The following is a 17,830-nucleotide window of genomic DNA, read 5'->3' as shown; positions in this document are numbered from 1 at the left end:
CCAAAGATAGTGGTGTGAGGAGCTGGCTGTGCAAGCAGAGCAAGATTTAAGGGAAGAAAACACACCTGTTAGGAGTGGGATTTGAACCCACGCCTCCATGAAGAGACCAGAAGGCTCAGCTTCACTGAAGATCAAGCTCTCTTGAGTCTGGCACCTTAGACCACTCGGCCATCCTGACAGCCAAAACATTATGCAGGTCTGACTCTTCAGTCTGCACTTGTTGATGCTGCCGCTTGCAATGTTCCTATCAAAGTCACAGCTTTAAAGGCCCCACAATGTAACATGGCCAAGAAAAAAAAAAAAACAGAACAAGAAACAAGGCACATGCACGACCACCGAGGGATGCAGATAACTTTTTATCGTCCTGCAATAGTAAAGCACATTTTACACAGGTCACAAGTTTTTAAAGGTCATTTGTGTCTAAGTGTGCATTGAGAGAGACTGAGGTTTTAGTGAGCAAACACAAAAGCTACTGCTGCCCAGTGTCGAACAGGGGACCTTTTGCATGTGAGGCAAATGTGATAACCACTACACTACAGAAACAAGCTTGCTGGCTTGACTGAAGGAGCACAGTTCCCCTCATATGTTTGCCCGATTTCCTCTATACTTGATCAGCAGTTGCTCAGAATGCGAGGGGTAAGTGTGAAAATTGCAGCGGTGTCAGCCAGCATGCATACACTCAGACGTCCTGAAAAGTCACAGCTGCGGGCAGAGACAGACAAATATCTGATGCCTAAATGCCAGGAACGCAAGCCTGTGAAATCATCACACAGGGCGCACTGAGAGCAAGCAGGAAGGAAGCCAAGGCATTGTAATCCATTTTTCGCCTGAGGCAAAAAATATGTTTTGCGCAACAATGCTTCGAGTGGAATGAGAAATGTTGAGGGGTTGTGTATTTTGAGCAGGATTTGATTGTTTTCCGCTAAAATGGACTCGTCCGGGATTTGAACCCGGGACCTCTCGCACCTAAAGCGAGAATCATACCCCTAGACCAACGAGCCTGGGCACAGAAGTGTTACGGCTCCCACCCTGCTCCGAGGGTTGGTGGCAGAGAGTGGGAGACTACATCCCAAAGCAAGAAACGCCACATGGTGCTCTCTTCTGCAGTATGACTAGAGTCATTTGCATGGTCGTCATCGAACAGGACATAAAATGCCTCTATCCTTTAGACATTTTGTCCCAGATTTACAAGAAAATGAATGAACGCGACGCTGTGCCAAATTTGCAAGCCCCACGCTCCGTCATTTTAAAAATGCAGGGAAGCGCCGTATTTAGTAGAATACAGCGGACCCCTGTGCTTCCCCCTGCGCCAGCTCTAAATTAGCTGCTGAGCGCCAACGCAGCCGTTCTTGCACCATGGTACAAGGATGACTGCGTTGAGGGGGAAATTGTTTTTGTGCAGGAAGGGACACCTTCCTGGCCAAAAGAAAAATCTTCAATGGTTTTTTGCTCTTACTTCTATGTGTGCTGCAGAATGCAGCACACATAGAAAGAGACAAAACAAGGAGAAATTAAAACATTTCTCCTCAGTGCGCCACTCTAACGATACCCCTGGGATGGCGTTGGATTTTGGCGCTGACGCAGATTTACGACAACTCCTAAATCTGGAGCAGCATCAAAATGCTATGGTGTTGCTGTGGCACACTCACAGCAACACCCATTGCACGCCCCATCCAGGGAAAGCGCTGCGTGCTAAGGTGCCGTATTTACAAGGTGGTGTTAAGCCACAAAAAGTGGCTGAACGCCATCTTGTAAATACCGCGCAGTGCATAGTGCCACCGGGGCGTCACTAAAAGTGATGCTCCGTTGGCGATTGGGCCTTGTAAGTCTGGCACCTTATTTGCTCAAGGTGTGTGTTCTTGGTGAGGGCAGGAAAGCTATTTTCGCTCTCATACCTTCCTTCCTTGGCTGGCTTGAATGCGGTAGGCTCAGGCTTCAATGCAAAGGTCAAACAGTGAGCAACTGACTGACGTAAGCTGGCGCAACTCCTCTTGGTGAGCTGTGACAGATGCCCCAGGAGCGTAGTACCTCACAATGGTGAGGGATAGACACAGTCTCTTTTATCTCAGCTTGCCTGTCAGCTGAGTCAGGAAATGCAAATACTGGGAAAAAGCCCAGCGACTTGCTGTTTTTGCTTGGCTTCGAACCAGGGACCTTTCGCATGTGAGGTGCGCATGATAACCACTACACTACACAAACAGACACACTTGCCGGCTTGCTTCATGTGGCTATGCATTGTACTGGAACCACCACACTATGGAAACAGACACACCTGCTTGCTTTATGTGGCTCTGCATTGGACTGGGATGCAAGGACTGAGGGCCAATTTTCATGACGCTCAAAGCTGAGCCTTCCGGAACACGATCTCTTGCCTTGGAAGAAAGGAACTGGCATCACTTTCATTCCAAGAGGTGATTTCAGAACTGGACCGGAAATTACCATGGAGAAGCACTGTGCATTTAATGTTCCTATGAGCACTGCTGCTCCAGCACAGAAAAGCAGTTGCAAAGAAATGTCGCATACCTTCATGATGCTGAACCGTCTCAACGCAGGTATAAAGCATGTATTGCATTGCAACATGACAACTTACAAGAGTAAAAAGCAGAAATACTCCTGTTTAAAACACAGACTGAACCTATAAAGGTAAGGGTTTGTCTGGGATTTGAACCAAGGTCCTCTCACACCCGAAGCGAGAATCATACCCCTATACCAACTAGACTGCTGCTGCGGAGGCATTTGAAACATCTTCTGAAGCTTCTTTCAGAAAAGCAGGGCCATTCGGAGGCTCTCTCTCTAAGCGTGCCATAGCAATTGATGTTTTCTGTCAAGGATTTTTTGTTTGTCTCTAGCAAGGAAAGAGGTAGTCAAGATGCCCTGTGCCAGTGAGCTGAACTAGGGCACTGATGTGAAAAGCAGACCCTTTCTGGTAGTTGTAACCCTCTGCAAGTCCTGGACCCTTGCACCTTAGACTTCCAGACCAGAAGCACTGAAGGGCCTTCTAGCTCTTGAGCCAGAGAAGCATGCCTCTTGGATTCAAGCACACTTGCTTGCTCAGCGCTCGATCAGGCGAGATTTATAGTAGTGGCTCATAGGCATGAAACACTCACCTGGGAGACGCGGGGTGGCTGATTTCCCGGAATGGCCCTTGATGGGGAAATCACCTCCTTTCCCCCGCCTCATTTCAGAATTGTGTGCAAGTCGCAAGACAGTGTTCAGGGGTTCATGGGTACTGCCTACTCCCAGCTGCCTCTCTGTCTTCTTCATGTAAATTGCAAGTCACGAGGAGGCACCATTGACAATATGCTCCGCCCACCTAACCAAGAAACCCAGTTTGAGCTTGTCTGCCTGTGTTGTTGCAGCAGCAGTGTCTTCTTTGCCCAAAAGGTGGCAGGAGAGACTCACTTCAAACGATAGATTCAACTGCTTAAGTAGAAACCAGCATGGTAGTTACTGTCATAAAGTGCAGCTCTAACAGAAGGTGTGCCTGAGACGCCCCTTCCAGTAATACACAGAATTTTGATTGAGGGCCCAGCCCATGGGTTGGTGGATTTCTCCTCACATGCCACAGCAGCTTCCAAATATAGTGGTGTGAGGAGCTGGCTCTGCAAGCAGAGCAAGATTTAAGGGAAGAAAATACACCTGTAAGAAGTGGGATTTGAACCCACGCCTCCATGAAGAGACCAGAAGGCTCAGCTTCACTGAAGATCAAGCTCTCTTGAGTCTGGCGCCTTAGACCACTCAGCCATCCTAACAGCCAAAACAGTGTGCAGGTCGGACTCTTCAGTCTGCACTTGTTGATTTTACCGCTTGCAATGTTCCTATCAAAGTCACAGCTTTAAAGGCCCCACAATATAACATGGCCAAGAAAAAAAAAAAAAAACAGAACAAGAAACAATGCACATGCACGACCACCGAGGGATGCAGATAACTTTTTAGCGTCCTGCAATAGTAAAGCACGTTTTACACAGGTCACAAGTTTTTAAAGGTAATTTCTGTCTAAGTGTGCATTGAGAGAGACTGAGGTTTTAGGGAGCAAACACAAAAGCTGCTGCTTCCAAGTGTTTCTGCCCGGTCTCGAACCGGGGACCTTTCGCGTGTGAGGCGAACGTGATAACCACTACACTACAGAAACAAGCTTGCTGGTTTGACTGAAGGAGCACAGTTCCCCTCATATGTTTGCACGATTTCCTCTATACTTTATCAGCAGTTGCTCGGAATGCGAGTGGTAAGTGTGAAAATTGCAGCGGTGTCAGCCAGCATGCATACACTCAGACGTCCTGAAAAATCCCACAGCTGCGGGCAGAGACAGACAAATATCTGATGCCTAAATGCCAGGAAGGAGAGCCTGTGAAATCATCACACAGGGCGCACTGAGAGCAAGCAGGAAGGAAGCCAAGGCATTGTAATCCATTATTCGCCTGAGGCAAAAAATATGTTTTGCGCAACAATGCTTCGAGTGGAATGAGAAATGTTGAGGGGTTGTGTATTTTGAGCAGGATTTGATTGTTTTCCGCTAAAATGGGATTGTCCGGGATTTGAACCCGGGACCTCTCGCACCCTAAGCGAGAATCATACCCCTAGACCAACGAGCCTGGGCACAGAAATGCAACGGCTCCGACCCTGCTCGGAGGTTTGGTGACAGAGAGTGGGAGACAACATCCCAAAGCAAGAAACTGCACATGGTGCTCTCTTCTGCAGTACGACTAGAGTCATTTGCATGGTCTTCATCGAACATGACATAAAAAGCCTCTATCCTATAGACATTTTGGCCCAGATTTACAAGAAAATGACTAAGCGCGACGCTGTGCCAAATTTGCAAGCCCCACGCGCCGTCATTTTCAAAATGCAGGGAAGCGCCGTATTTAGTAGAATACAGCGCACCCCTGTGCTTCCCCCTGCGCCAGCTCTAAATTAGCTGCTGAGCACCAATGCAGCCGTTCTTGCACCATGGTACAAGGATGACTGCGTTGAGGGGGAAATTGTTTTTGTGCAGGAAGGGACACCTTCCTGCCCAACAAAAAAAATCTTCAATGGTGATTTGCTCTTACTTCTATGTGTGCTGCAGAATGCATCACACATAGAAAGAGCAAAAAAAAGGAGAAATGAAAACATTTCTCCTCAGTGCGCCACTCTAACGACACCCCTGGGATGGCGTTGGATTTTGGCGCTGACGCAGATTTACGCCAACTCCTAAATCTGGAGCAGCATCAAAATGCTATGGTGTTGCTGTGGCACACTCCCAACAACACCCATTGCACGCCCCTTCCAGGGAACGCGCTGCGTGCTAAGGGGCCGTATTTACAAGGTGGTGTTAAGCCACAAAAAGTGGCTGAACGCCATCTTGTAAATACCGCGCAGTGCATAGTGCCACCGGGGCGTCACTAAAAGTGATGCTCCGGTGGCGGTAGGACCTTGTAAGTCTGGCACTTTATTTGCTCAAGGTGTGTGTTCTTGGTGAGGGCAGGAAAGCTATTTTCGCTCTCGTACCTTCCTTCCTTGGCTGGCTTGAATGCTGTAGGCTCAGGCTTCATTGCAAAGGTCAAACAGTGAGCAACTGACTGTCGTAAGCTGGCGCAACTCCTCTTGGTGAGCTGTGACAGATGCCCCAGGAGCGTAGTACCTCACGATGGTGAGGGATAGACGCAGTCTCTTTTATCTCAGCTTGCCTGTCAGGTGAGGCAGGAAATGCAAATACTGTGAAAAAGCCCAGCGACTCAAACCAGGGACCTTTCGCATGTGAGGTCTGCATGATAACCACTACACTACACAAACAGACACACTTGCCGGCTTGCTTCATGTGGCTATGCATTGTACTGGAACCACCACACTATGGAAACAGACACACCTGCTTGCTTTATGTGGCTATGCATTGGACTGGGATGCAAGGATGAGGGCCAATGTTCATGACGCTCAAAGCTGAGCCTTCCGGAACACGATCTCTTCCCTTGGAAGAAAGGAACTGGGATCACTTTAATTCCAAGAGGTGATTTCAGAACTGGACCCGAAATTACCATGGAGAAGCACTGTGCATTTAATGTTCCTACGAGCACTGCTGCTCCAGCACAGAAAAGCAGTTGCAAAGAAATCTCGCATACCTTCATCATGCTGAACCGTCTCGACGCCAGTATAAAGCATGTATTGCATTGCAACATGACATCTTACAAGAGTGAAAAGCAGAAATACTCCTGTTTAAAACACAGACTGAACCTATAAAGGTAGGGGTTTGTCTGGGATTTGAACCGAGGTCCTCTCACACCCGAAGCGAGAATCATACCCCTATACCAACTAGACTGCCGCTGCATAATCATTTGAAACATCTTCTGAAGCGTCTTTCTGAAAAGCAGGGCCATTTGGAGGCTCTCTCTCTCTAAGCATGCCATAGCAATTGATGTTTTCTGTCAAGGATTTTTTGTTTGTCTCTAGCAAGGCAAGAGGTAGTCAAAATGCCCTGTGCCAGTGAGCTGAACTAGGGCACTGATGTGAAAAGCAGACCCTTTCTGGTAGTTGTAACCCGCTGCAAGTCATGGACCCTTGCACCTTAGACTTCCCAACCAGAAGCACTGAAGGGGCTGCTAGCTCTTGCGCCAGAGAAGCATGCCTCTTGGATTCAAGCACACTTGCTCGATCAGCGCTCGATCAGGCGAGATTTATATTAGTGGCTCATAGGCCTGAAACACTCACCTGGGAGACGCAGGGTGGCTGATTTCCCGGAATGGCCCTTGATGGGGAAATCACCTCCTTTCCAACGCCTCATTTCAGAATTGTGTGCTAGTCGCAAGACAGTGTTCAGGGGTTCATGGGTACTGCCTACTCCCAGCTGCCTCTCTGTCTTCTTCATGTAAATTGCAAGTCACGAGGAGGCACCATTGCCAATATGCTCCGCCCACCTGACCAAGAAACCTAGTTTGAGCTTGTCTGCCTGTGTTGTTGCAGGGGCAGTGTCTTCTTTGCCCAAAAGGTGGCAGGAGAGCCTCACTTCAAACGATAGAATCAACTGCTTAAGTAGAAACCAGCATGGTAGTTACTGTCATAAAGTGCAGCTCTAACAGAAGGTGTGCCTGAGACGCCCCTTCCAGTAATACACAGAATTTTGATTGAGGGCCCAGCCGATGGGTTAGTGGATTTCTCATCACATGCCACAGCAGCTTCCAAAGATAGTGGTGTGAGGAGCTGGCTCTGCAAGCAGAGCAAGATTTAAGGGAAGAAAATACACCTGTCAGAAGTGGGATTTGAACCCACGCCTCCATGAAGAGACCAGAAGGATCAGCTTCACTGAAGATCAAGCTCTCTTGAGTCTGGCGCCTTAGACCACTCGGCCATCCTGACAGCCAAAACAGTGTGCAGGTCGGACTCTTCAGTCTGCACTTGTTGATTTTGCCGCTTGCAATGTTCCTATCAAAGTCACAGCTTTAAAGGCCCCACAATATAACATGGCCAAGAAAAAAAAAAAAAAACAGAACAAGAAACAATGCACATGCATGACCACCGAGGGATGCAGATAACTTTTTAGCGTCCTGCAATAGTAAAGCACGTTTTACACAGGTCACAAGTTTTTAAAGGTCATTTCTGTCTAAGTGTGCATTGAGAGCGACTGAGGTTTTAGGGAGCAAACACAAAAGCTGCTGCTTCCAAGTGTTTCTGCCCGGTCTCGAACCGGGGACCTTTCGCGTGTGAGGCGAACGTGATAACCACTACACTACAGAAACAAGCTTGCTGGTTTGACTGAAGGAGCACAGTTCCCCTCATATGTTTGCACGATTTCCTCTATACTTTATCAGCAGTTGCTCGGAATGCGAGGGGTAAGTGTGAAAATTGCAGCGGTGTCAGCCAGCATGCATACACTCAGACGTCCTGAAAAATCCCACAGCTGCGGGCAGAGACAGACAAATATCTGATGCCTAAATGCCAGGAAGGAGAGCCTGTGAAATCATCACACAGGGCGCACTGAGAGCAAGCAGGAAGGAAGCCAAGGCATTGTAATCCATTTTTCGCCTGAGGCAAAAAATATGTTTTGCGCAACAATGCTTCGAGTGGAATGAGAAATGTTGAGGGGTTGTGTATTTTGAGCTGGATTTGATTGTTTTCCGCTAAAATGGGCTCGTCCGGGATTTGAACCCGGGACCTCTCGCACCCTAAGCGAGAATCATACCCCTAGACCAACAAGCTTGGGCACAGAAATGCAACGGCTCCGACCCTACTCGGAGATTTGGTGACAGAGAGTGGGAGACTACATCCCAAAGCAAGAAACTGCACATGGTGCTCTCTTCTGCAGTACGACTAGAGTCATTTGCATGGTCTTGATCGAACATGACATAAAAAGCCTCTATCCTTTAGACATTTTGGCCCAGATTTACAAGAAAATGACTAAGCGCGACGCTGTGCCAAATTTGCAAGCCCCACGCGCCGTCATTTTCAAAATGCAGGGAAGCGCCGTATTTAGTAGAATACAGCGCACCCCTGTGCTTCCCCCTGCGCCAGCTCTAAATTAGCTGCTGAGCGCCAATGCAGCCGTTCTTGCACCATGGTACAAGGATGACTGCGTTGAGGGGGAAATTGTTTTTGTGCAGGAAGGGACACCTTCCTGCCCAAAAAAAAAATCTTCAATGGTGATTTGCTCTTACTTCTATGTGTGCTGCAGAATGCATCACACATAGAAAGAGCAAAAACAAGGAGAAATGAAAACATTTCTCCTCAGTGCGCCACTCTAACGACACCCCTGGGATGGCGTTGGATTTTGGCGCTGACGCAGATTTACGCCAACTCCTAAATCTGGAGCAGCATCAAAATGCTATGGTGTTGCTGTGGCACACTCCCAACAACACCCATTGCACGCCCCTTCCAGGGAACGCGCTGCGTGCTAAGGGGCCGTATTTACAAGGTGGTGTTAAGCCACAAAAAGTGGCTGAACGCCATCTTGTAAATACCGCACAGTGCATAGTGCCACCGGGGCGTCACTAAAAGTGATGCTCCGGTGGCGACAGGGCCTTGTAAGTCTGGCATTTTATTTGCTCAAGGTGTGTGTTCTTGGTGAGGGCAGGAAAGCTATTTTCGCTCTCGTACCTTCCTTCCTTGGCTGGCTTGAATGCTGTAGGCTCAGGCTTCATTGCAAAGGTCAAACAGTGAGCAACTGACTGCCGTAAGCTGGCGCAACTCCTCTTGGTGAGCTGTGACAGATGCCCCAGGAGCGTAGTACCTCACGATGGTGAGGGATAGACACAGTCTCTTTTATCTCAGCTTGCCTGTCAGGTGAGGCAGGAAATGCAAATACTGTGAAAAAGCCCAGCCACTCGAACCAGGGACCTTTCGCATGTGAGGTGCGCATGATAACCACTACACTACACAAACAGACACACTTGCCAGCTTGCTTCATGTGGCTATGCATTGTACTGGAACCACCACACTATGGAAACAGACACACCTGCTTGCTTTATGTGGCTATGCATTGGACTGGGATGCAAGGATGAGGGCCAATGTTCATGACACTCAAAGCTGAGCCTTCCGGAACACGATCTCTTCCCTTGGAAGAAAGGAACTGGGATCACTTTCATTCCAAGAGGTGATTTCAGAACTGGACCCGAAATTACCATGGAGAAGCACTGTGCATTTAATGTTCCTACGAGCACTGCTGCTCCAGCACAGAAAAGCAGTTGCAAAGAAATCTCGCATACCTTCATGATGCTGAACCGTCTCAACGCCAGTATAAAGCATGTATTGCATTGCAACATGACATCTTACAAGAGTGAAAAGCAGAAATACTCCTGTTTAAAACACAGACTGAACCTATAAAGGTAGGGGTTTGTATGGGATTTGAACCAAGGTCCTCTCACACCCGAAGCGAGAATCATACCCCTATACCAACTAGACTGCCGCTGCATAGTCATTTGAAACATCTTCTGAAGCGTCTTTCAGAAAAGCAGGGCCATTTGGAGGCTCTCTCTCTCTAAGCGTGCCATAGCAATTGATGTTTTCTGTCAAGGATTTTTTGTTTATCTCTAGCAAGGCAAGAGGTAGTCAAAATGCCCTGTGCCAGTGAGCTGAACTAGGGCACTGATGTGAAAAGCAGACCCTTTCTGGTAGTTGTAACCCGCTGCAAGTCATGGACCCTTGAACCTTAGACTTCCCAACCAGAAGCACTGAAGGGCCTGCTAGCTCTTGCGCCAGAGGAGCATGCCTCTTGGATTCAAGCACACTTGCTCAATCAGCGCTCGATCAGGCGAGATTTATATTAGTGGCTCATAGGCCTGAAACACTCACCTGGGAGACGCAGGGTGGCTGATTTCCCGGAATGGCCCTTGATGGGGAAATCACCTCCTTTCCCCCGCCTCATTTCAGAATTGTGTGCTAGTCGCAAGACAGTGTTCAGGGGTTCATGGGTACTGCCTACTCCCAGCTGCCTCTCTGTCTTCTTCATGTAAATTGCAAGTCACGAGGAGGCACCATTGCCAATATGCTCCGCCCACCTAACCAAGAAACCTAGTTTGAGCTTGTCTGCCTGTGTTGTTGCAGGGGCAGTGTCTTCTTTGCCCAAAAGGTGGCAGGAGAGCCTCACTTCAAACGATAGAATCAACTGCTTAAGTAGAAACCAGCATGGTAGTTACTGCCATAAAGTGCAGCTCTAACAGAAGGTGTGCCTGAGACGCCCCTTCCAGTAATACACAGAATTTTGATTGAGGGCCCAGCCGATGGGTTGGTGGATTTCTCCTCACATGCCACAGCAGCTTCCAAAGATAGTGGTGTGAGGAGCTGGCTCTGCAAGCAGAGCAAGATTTAAGGGAAGAAAATACACCTGTCAGAAGTGGGATTTGAACCCACGCCTCAATGAAGAGACCAGAAGGATCAGCTTCACTGAAGATCAAGCTCTCTTGAGTCTGGCGCCTTAGACCACTCGGCCATCCTGACAGCCGAAACAGTGTGCAGGTCGGACTCTTCAGTCTGCACTTGTTGATTTTACCGCTTGCAATGTTCCTATCAAAGTCACAGCTTTAAAGGCCCCACAATATAACATGGCCAAGAAAAAGAAAAAAAAAACAGAACAAGAAACAATGCACATGCACGACCACCGAGGGATGCAGATAACTTTTTAGCGTCCTGCAATAGTAAAGCACGTTTTACACAGGTCACAAGTTTTTAAAGGTCATTTCTGTCTAAGTGTGCATTGAGAGAGAATGAGGTTTTAGGGAGCAAACACAAAAGCTGCTGCTTCCAAGTGTTTCTGCCCGGTCTCGAACCGGGGACCTTTCGCGTGTGAGGCAAACGTGACTACACTACAGAAACAAGCTTGCTGGTTTGACTAAAGGAGCACAGTTCCCCTCATATGTTTGCACGATTTCCTCTATACTTTATCAGCAGTTGCTCGGAATGCGAGGGGTTAGTGTGAAAATTGCAGCGGTTTCAGCCAGCATGCATACACTCAGACGTCCTGAAAAATCCCACAGCTGCGGGCAGAGACAGACAAATATCTGATGCCTAAATGCCAGGAAGGAGAGCCTGTGAACTCATCACACAGGGCGCACTGAGAGCAAGCAGGAAGGAAGCCAAGGCATTGTAATCCATTTTTCGCCTGAGGCAAAAAATATGTTTTGCGCAACAATGCTTCGAGTGGAATGAGAAATGTTGAGGGGTTGTGTATTTTGAGCAGGATTTGATTGTTTTCCGCTAAACCGGGCTCGTCCGGGATTTGAACCCAGGACCTCTCGCACCCTAAGCGAGAATCATACCCCTAGACCAACGAGCCTGGGCACAGAAATGCAACGGCTCCGACCCTGCTCGGAGGTTTGGTAACAAAGAGTGGGAGACTACATACCAAAGCAAGAAACTGCACATGGTGCTCTCTTCTGCAGTACGACTAGAGTCATTTGCATGGTCTTCATCGAACATGACATAAAAAGCCTCTATCCTTTAGACATTTTGGCCCAGATTTACAAGAAAATAACTAAGCGCGACGCTGTGCCAAATTTGCAAGCCCCACGCGCCGTCATTTTTAAAATGCAGGGAAGCGCCGTATTTAGTAGAATACAGCGCACCCCTGTGCTTCCCCCTGCGCCAGCTCTAAATTAGCTGCTGAGCGCCAATGCAGCCGTTCTTGCACCATGGTACAAGGATGACTGCGTTGAGGGGGAAATTGTTTTTGTGCAGGGAGGGACACCTTCCTGCCCAAAAAAAAAATCTTCAATGGTGATTTGCTCTTACTTCTATGTGTGCTGCAGAATGCATCACACAAAGAAAGAGCAAAAACAAGGAGAAATTAAAACATTTCTCCTCAGTGCGCCACTCTAACGACACCCCTGGGATGGCGTTGGATTTTGGCGCTGACGCAGATTTACGCCAACTCCTAAATCTGGAGCAGCATCAAAATGCTAAGGTGTTGCTGTGGCACACTCCCAACAACACCCATTGCACGCCCCTTCCAGGGAACGCGCTGCGTGCTAAGGGGCCGTATTTACAAGGTGGTGTTAAGCCACAAAAAGTGGCTGAACGCCATCTTGTAAATACCGCGCAGTGCATAGTGCCACCGGGGCGTCACTAAAAGTGATGCTCCGGTGGCGATAGGGCCTTGTAAGTCTGGCACTTTATTTGCTCAAGGTGTGTGTTCTTGGTGAGGGCAGGAAAGCTATTTTCGCTCTCGTACCTTCCTTCCTTGGCTGGCTTGAATGCTGTAGGCTCAGGCTTCATTGCAAAGGTCAAACAGTGAGCAACTGACTGCTGTAAGCTGGCGCAACTCCTCTTGGTGAGCTGTGACAGATGCCCCAGGAGCGTAGTACCTCACGATGGTGAGGGATAGACACAGTCTCTTTTATCTCAGCTTGTCTGTCAGGTGAGGCAGGAAATGCAAATACTGTGAAAAAGCCCAGCCACTCGAACCAGGGACCTTTCGCATGTGAGGTGCGCATGATAACCACTACACTACACAAACAGACACACTTGCCGGCTTGCTTCATGTGGCTATGCATTGTACTGGAACCACCACACTATGGAAACAGACACACCTGCTTGCTTTATGTGGCTATGCATTGGACTGGGATGCAAGGATGAGGGCCAATGTTCATGACGCTCAAAGCTGAGCCTTCCGGAACACGATCTCTTCCCTTGGAAGAAAGGAACTGGAATCACTTTCATTTCAAGAGGTGATTTCAGAACTGGACCCGAAATTACCATGGAGAAGCACTGTGCATTTAATGTTCCTACGAGCACTGCTGCTCCAGCACAGAAAAGCAGTTGCAAAGAAATCTCGCATACCTTCATGATGCTGAACCGTCTCGACGCCAGTATAAAGAATGTATTGCATTGCAACATGACATCTTACAAGAGTGAAAAGCAGAAATACTCCTGTTTAAAACACAGACTGAACCTATAAAGGTAGAGGTTTGTCTGGGATTTGAACCGAGGTCCTCTCACACCCGAAGCGAGAATCATACCCCTATACCAACTAGACTGCTGCTGCATAGTCATTTGAAACATCTTCTGAAGCGTCTTTCAGAAAAGCAGGGCCATTTGGAGGCTCTCTCTCTCTAAGCGTGCCATAGCAATTGATGTTTTCTGTCAAGGATTTTTTGTTTGTCTCTAGCAAGGCAAGAGGTAGTCAAAATGCCCTGTGCCAGTGAGCTGAACTAGGGCACTGATGTGAAGAGCAGACCCTTTCTGGTAGTTGTAACCCGCTGCAAGTCATGGACCCTTGCACCTTAGACTTCCCACCCAGAAGCACTGAAGGGCCTGCTAGCTCTTGCGCCAGAGGAGCATGCCTCTTGGATTCAAGCACACTTGCTCGATCGGCGCTCGATCGGCGCTTGATCAGCGCTCGATCAGACAAGATTTATATTAGTGGCTCATAGGCCTGAAACACTCACCTGGGAGACGCAGGGTGGCTGATTTCCCGGAATGGCCCTTGATGGGGAAATCACCTCCTTTCCCCCGGCTCATTTCAGAATTGTGTGCTAGTCGCAAGACAGTGTTCAGGGGTTCATGGGTACTGCCTACTCCCAGCTGCCTCTCTGTCTTCTTCATGTAAATTGCAAGTCACGAGGAGGCACCATTGCCAATATGCTCCGCCCACCTAACCAAGAAACCTAGTTTGAGCTTGTCTGCCTGTGTTGTTGCAGGGGCAGTGTCTTCTTTGCCCAAAAGGTGGCAGGAGAGCCTCACTTCAAACAATAGAATCAACTGCTTAAGTAGAAACCAGCATGGTAGTTACTGTCATAAAGTGCAGCTCTAACAGAAGGTGTGCCTGAGACGCCCCTTCCAGTAATACACAGAATTTTGATTGAGGGCCCAGCCGATGGGTTGGTGGATTTCTCCTCACATGCCACAGCAGCTTCCAAAGATAGTGGTGTGAGGAGCTGGCTCTGCAAGCAGAGCAAGATTTAAGGGAAGAAAATACACCTGTCAGAAGTGGGATTTGAACCCACGCCTCCATGAAGAGACCAGAAGTCTCAGCTTCACTGAAGATCAAGCTCTCTTGAGTCTGGCGCCTTAGACCACTCGGCCATCCTGACAGCCAAAACAGTGTGCAGGTCGGACTCTTCAGTCTGCACTTGTTGATTTTGCCGCTTGCAATGTTCCTATCAAAGTCACAGCTTTAAAGGCCCCACAATATAACATGGCCAAGAAAAAAAAAAAAAAACAGAACAAGAAACAATGCACATGCACGACCACCGAGGGATGCAGATAACTTTTTAGCGTCCTGCAATAGTATTTTTTTTTTTTTTAATCTGTTTATTAAACACAATCTTCACACAACAATACAATAGCTGTTCGCCATTTTGCAATACGTTTGTACAATTGTATAATTTTACACAGCATTGCTACACCGTAAGATGTCAAAGAGAGAAGAGGGGAAGGGGGGATAGAAAGAGGGGAACGAGAATACCTGAAAGGGAGAACATTTATAACCAATCCTAAGAGTGCGAGAAAGTTAAGGGCAGAGTGAAAGGAGGGTACAGTGGCATTTAGCGTGAGAGCTATTATGGGGAATGATTGCGGCTTAAGGGGGTCTGGCCAAACTCTGACGGCATCCGTAATTGAGGTGAATTACATCTCAAGGGTGTAAAAAGTGTCTGTGGTATTGACAGATACAAGGGCAAGAATATTTTACATGTTGTAAATGTATGTTACATGCCTATGTTAGCGCGTGGGGTGTGAATGGGTGCAGCTGGGAAGTGTCATTTGAGAGAGAAGGAGAATATTAGCAATGAGTTCAGTTAAGGACAATCAGAACTGGTACCGTGTAGCTAAAGTATTAACGGCGTCAGCTCAAGCTGTGTTGTTTGTATGTTGTATCCTGTTCACGGGGGGTACATGTCATCTCTGGCCTCTATTGCCACCACAAACGTGTCCCAAATCTCCGGGCCCGAAAGAATGAGACCTCTGTGCTGTAGCAAGTGCAGCGTCTGTGCTTCAGCTTGAGATCGGCTATGTAACTCCCGTAGCCATGTCGCGTGGGAGGGGGTATGTGGGGCTTTCCAATGTGTTGCTATCAAACGTTTATACACCACAAATGCCAGGTCTATAAACCTGTGCGTATGTTTATCTTTTTTGACACGATGACGTATGCCGAGTAAACAGGAGTCAGGTGTGGGTACCAGGGTGTGAGATGAGATCTCTGCTGTGATCTCCGTCACTCGTTGCCAGGCCAAGTTTATGGGATGGCAACTCCAAACCATATGATAGAAGTCAGCTGCTGGTGTAGCGCATCTGGGACACGTTGGTGTTGTATTGGGGTAGATTTTTTGGATGCGAGCTGGTGATAGATATGATTGGTGAAGATAATTAAATTGGGTGTAACGTAGGCGAGGGTTACGGGATATTGATTTGATTGTTGCAAGGGCAGTAACCCAGGTCTTCTGTGGTAATGGGGTAGAAAGGACAGAGTCCCAACGCGCTTTCGCATGTGGCAGTGTTGTGCATATTGCCTCAAGCAATGCTTTATATAGTGTGGTAATAATGCCCTTTGAGCTGCCAATAGTTAGGATAATGGTGAGCAGTGAGGATTCGGGAGGTTCCGAGTCTCCTACGCCCCAGATGTTGTTGAGCAGTAGCTTTATAGCATTAAATGTTAGAAAGGCCCCATTTTGCATAATGCCTGCAGTCACCAGTTCCGCGAACGTATGCATCGCGGAGCTAGAGTATAAATCACCTATTTGGAGCCTATTCATTTCTCGTGTATCGTGGTGTAGTGACAGGGTTTGGGTACCCGGCAATTGAAGCAGTGGCAACAGGGGCGAATAGGGGAGAGATGTGGTCTTATTTTGGACATATCTGCGCCAGCAGAATCGGGCTGCCTCTAGTAATATTAGTCTGGGAAGCGTGTGAGGAGCGTTAGTTAGTATCGAGAGCAGCAGCCCCTGTGGTGCTGTATGTGTCTGTAACATCTTGCTTTCAACCGACGGGGTGTCACGTAACCATGTGGACAGCCAAGATAATTGAGCGGCTGCGTAATATCTTTCGAAGTTAGGCATTCCCAGTCCACCCATCTCCTGCGGGTGTTGTGTTATTAACAACGCCACTCTGCGTCTATCCTTACCCCAGAGTAAATCAGTTAGCATTGATTGTAGCTTATTAAAAAAGGAACGTGGCAAGCACAGCGGGAGGGCTGTAAAGTAATACAAAGACCTTGGAAGGATGAGCATCTTGGCTATCGCCACCCGGCCCATTGGTGACAGAGGGAGTGAGCTCCAGAAGGATATTGAGCCACGAACAGAGGCAAGGACCCTATCTATGTTTCCTTCTTTTAGATCTATAATGGAGTGATAGATCTGCACTCCCAGATATTTAAAGGTTATATACGACCAGGGTAATTTATATTGCAGTAGTGTCGTATGGTGAGCTACCGGGGATGGAGAAATGGGGAATATGCTTGATTTGGACCAGTTGACGTGCAGTCCAGAGGCGATGGCGAAGGAGTCTAGCAACTGCAATACCTCCGTCATGTGGGCCGAATGGTCACGCAGATATATTAAGGCATCATCTGCATACAAAGATACGATGTGGTGGGTATTAGACTCCGGGATGCCCCATATATGTGCGTAGCTCCGTAGTTTAATCGCAAGTGGCTCCATGGCAATAGCGAACAGCAATGGGGATAATGGGCAGCCTTGTCTAGTGCCCCTGCCTATGGGGAATGCTTCAGAGATGACTCGTCCATTTTTGACACTGGCAGTGGGCCTGGAGTAAAGCGTTTTGATCCAGTTAATAAAACCAGTGCCGAAACCAAATGCTTTGAGTGTGTGTAAAAGATAATTCCAGCTGAGTGTATCAAATGCTTTTTCTATATCTAGGGAAAGAGCCACTGCTTCCGAGTTTGCATTGCTGTGTATTATATGTAAGAGTCTCCTAATGTTCAGGAAAGTGCTTCTGCCAGGAATGAAGCCTGATTGATCATGGTGTATTAAAGACGGTAAGTAGGGGAGGAGCCTGTTTGCGAGTGCTTTTCCTAATAATTTGCAGTCTGTGTTTAGCAAAGAGAGCGGCCTGTATGATTTGACATCTAGAGGGTCACGACCCATTTTTGGAAGAACCACTATCAATGCTTCGCACATTGAGTCCGGTAGTTGTAATTTACGATGTGCTTCATTGAGTACTTCTGTAAGTGGGTGTAGTAAGAGGGCGGAGTGGGAATTGTAATATTCTATCGGTAGGCCATCTGACCCGGGTGTTTTATTACGTGCCATTTGTGATAGTGCAAGCCGCAGTTCTTCAATAGTGATAGGGCCGTCTAGGGTGGCGGAGTTGTCAAGGATAGGTTGATTTTGGGGGACCAGGTATAGTGTGTCAATAAGATGTTGCTCTGGAGGTTGTGGAGGGGGTGTATAGAGAGTGCGATAATATGTGAAGAAGG

General features: G+C 47.9%; 6 non-coding genes across 6 annotated transcripts; all 6 read right to left on the bottom strand.

The window, feature by feature from the left end:
* Positions 1 to 929: 929 nt before the first annotated feature.
* Positions 930 to 1,001, bottom strand: TRNAL-UAG (transfer RNA leucine (anticodon UAG)). The gene has a single exon. It is a non-coding gene; the product is annotated as a tRNA-Leu (tRNA).
* A 3,058-nt stretch (positions 1,002 to 4,059) lies between these two features.
* TRNAV-CAC (transfer RNA valine (anticodon CAC)) lies at positions 4,060 to 4,132 on the bottom strand. Its single transcript has one exon. It is a non-coding gene; the product is annotated as a tRNA-Val (tRNA).
* Positions 4,133 to 7,214: 3,082 nt separating this feature from the next.
* On the bottom strand, positions 7,215 to 7,326 carry TRNAL-CAA (transfer RNA leucine (anticodon CAA)). The gene is made up of 2 exons: positions 7,289 to 7,326; positions 7,215 to 7,260 (listed from the first exon to the last, which is right to left on the bottom strand). It is a non-coding gene; the product is annotated as a tRNA-Leu (tRNA).
* A 307-nt stretch (positions 7,327 to 7,633) lies between these two features.
* TRNAV-CAC (transfer RNA valine (anticodon CAC)) lies at positions 7,634 to 7,706 on the bottom strand. Its single transcript has one exon. It is a non-coding gene; the product is annotated as a tRNA-Val (tRNA).
* A 3,956-nt stretch (positions 7,707 to 11,662) lies between these two features.
* TRNAP-AGG (transfer RNA proline (anticodon AGG)) lies at positions 11,663 to 11,734 on the bottom strand. The gene has a single exon. It is a non-coding gene; the product is annotated as a tRNA-Pro (tRNA).
* Positions 11,735 to 14,377: 2,643 nt separating this feature from the next.
* On the bottom strand, positions 14,378 to 14,489 carry TRNAL-CAA (transfer RNA leucine (anticodon CAA)). Its single transcript has 2 exons — positions 14,452 to 14,489; positions 14,378 to 14,423 (listed from the first exon to the last, which is right to left on the bottom strand). It is a non-coding gene; the product is annotated as a tRNA-Leu (tRNA).
* Between the last annotated feature and the right edge of the window lie 3,341 nt (positions 14,490 to 17,830).

Source organism: Pleurodeles waltl, unplaced genomic scaffold, assembly GCF_031143425.1.
Source record: "Pleurodeles waltl isolate 20211129_DDA unplaced genomic scaffold, aPleWal1.hap1.20221129 scaffold_91, whole genome shotgun sequence".
Lineage (NCBI taxonomy): Eukaryota > Metazoa > Chordata > Amphibia > Caudata > Salamandridae > Pleurodeles > Pleurodeles waltl.
Note: the sequence above shows the minus strand (reverse complement) of the source record. Positions and strands in the feature narration are given on the sequence as shown.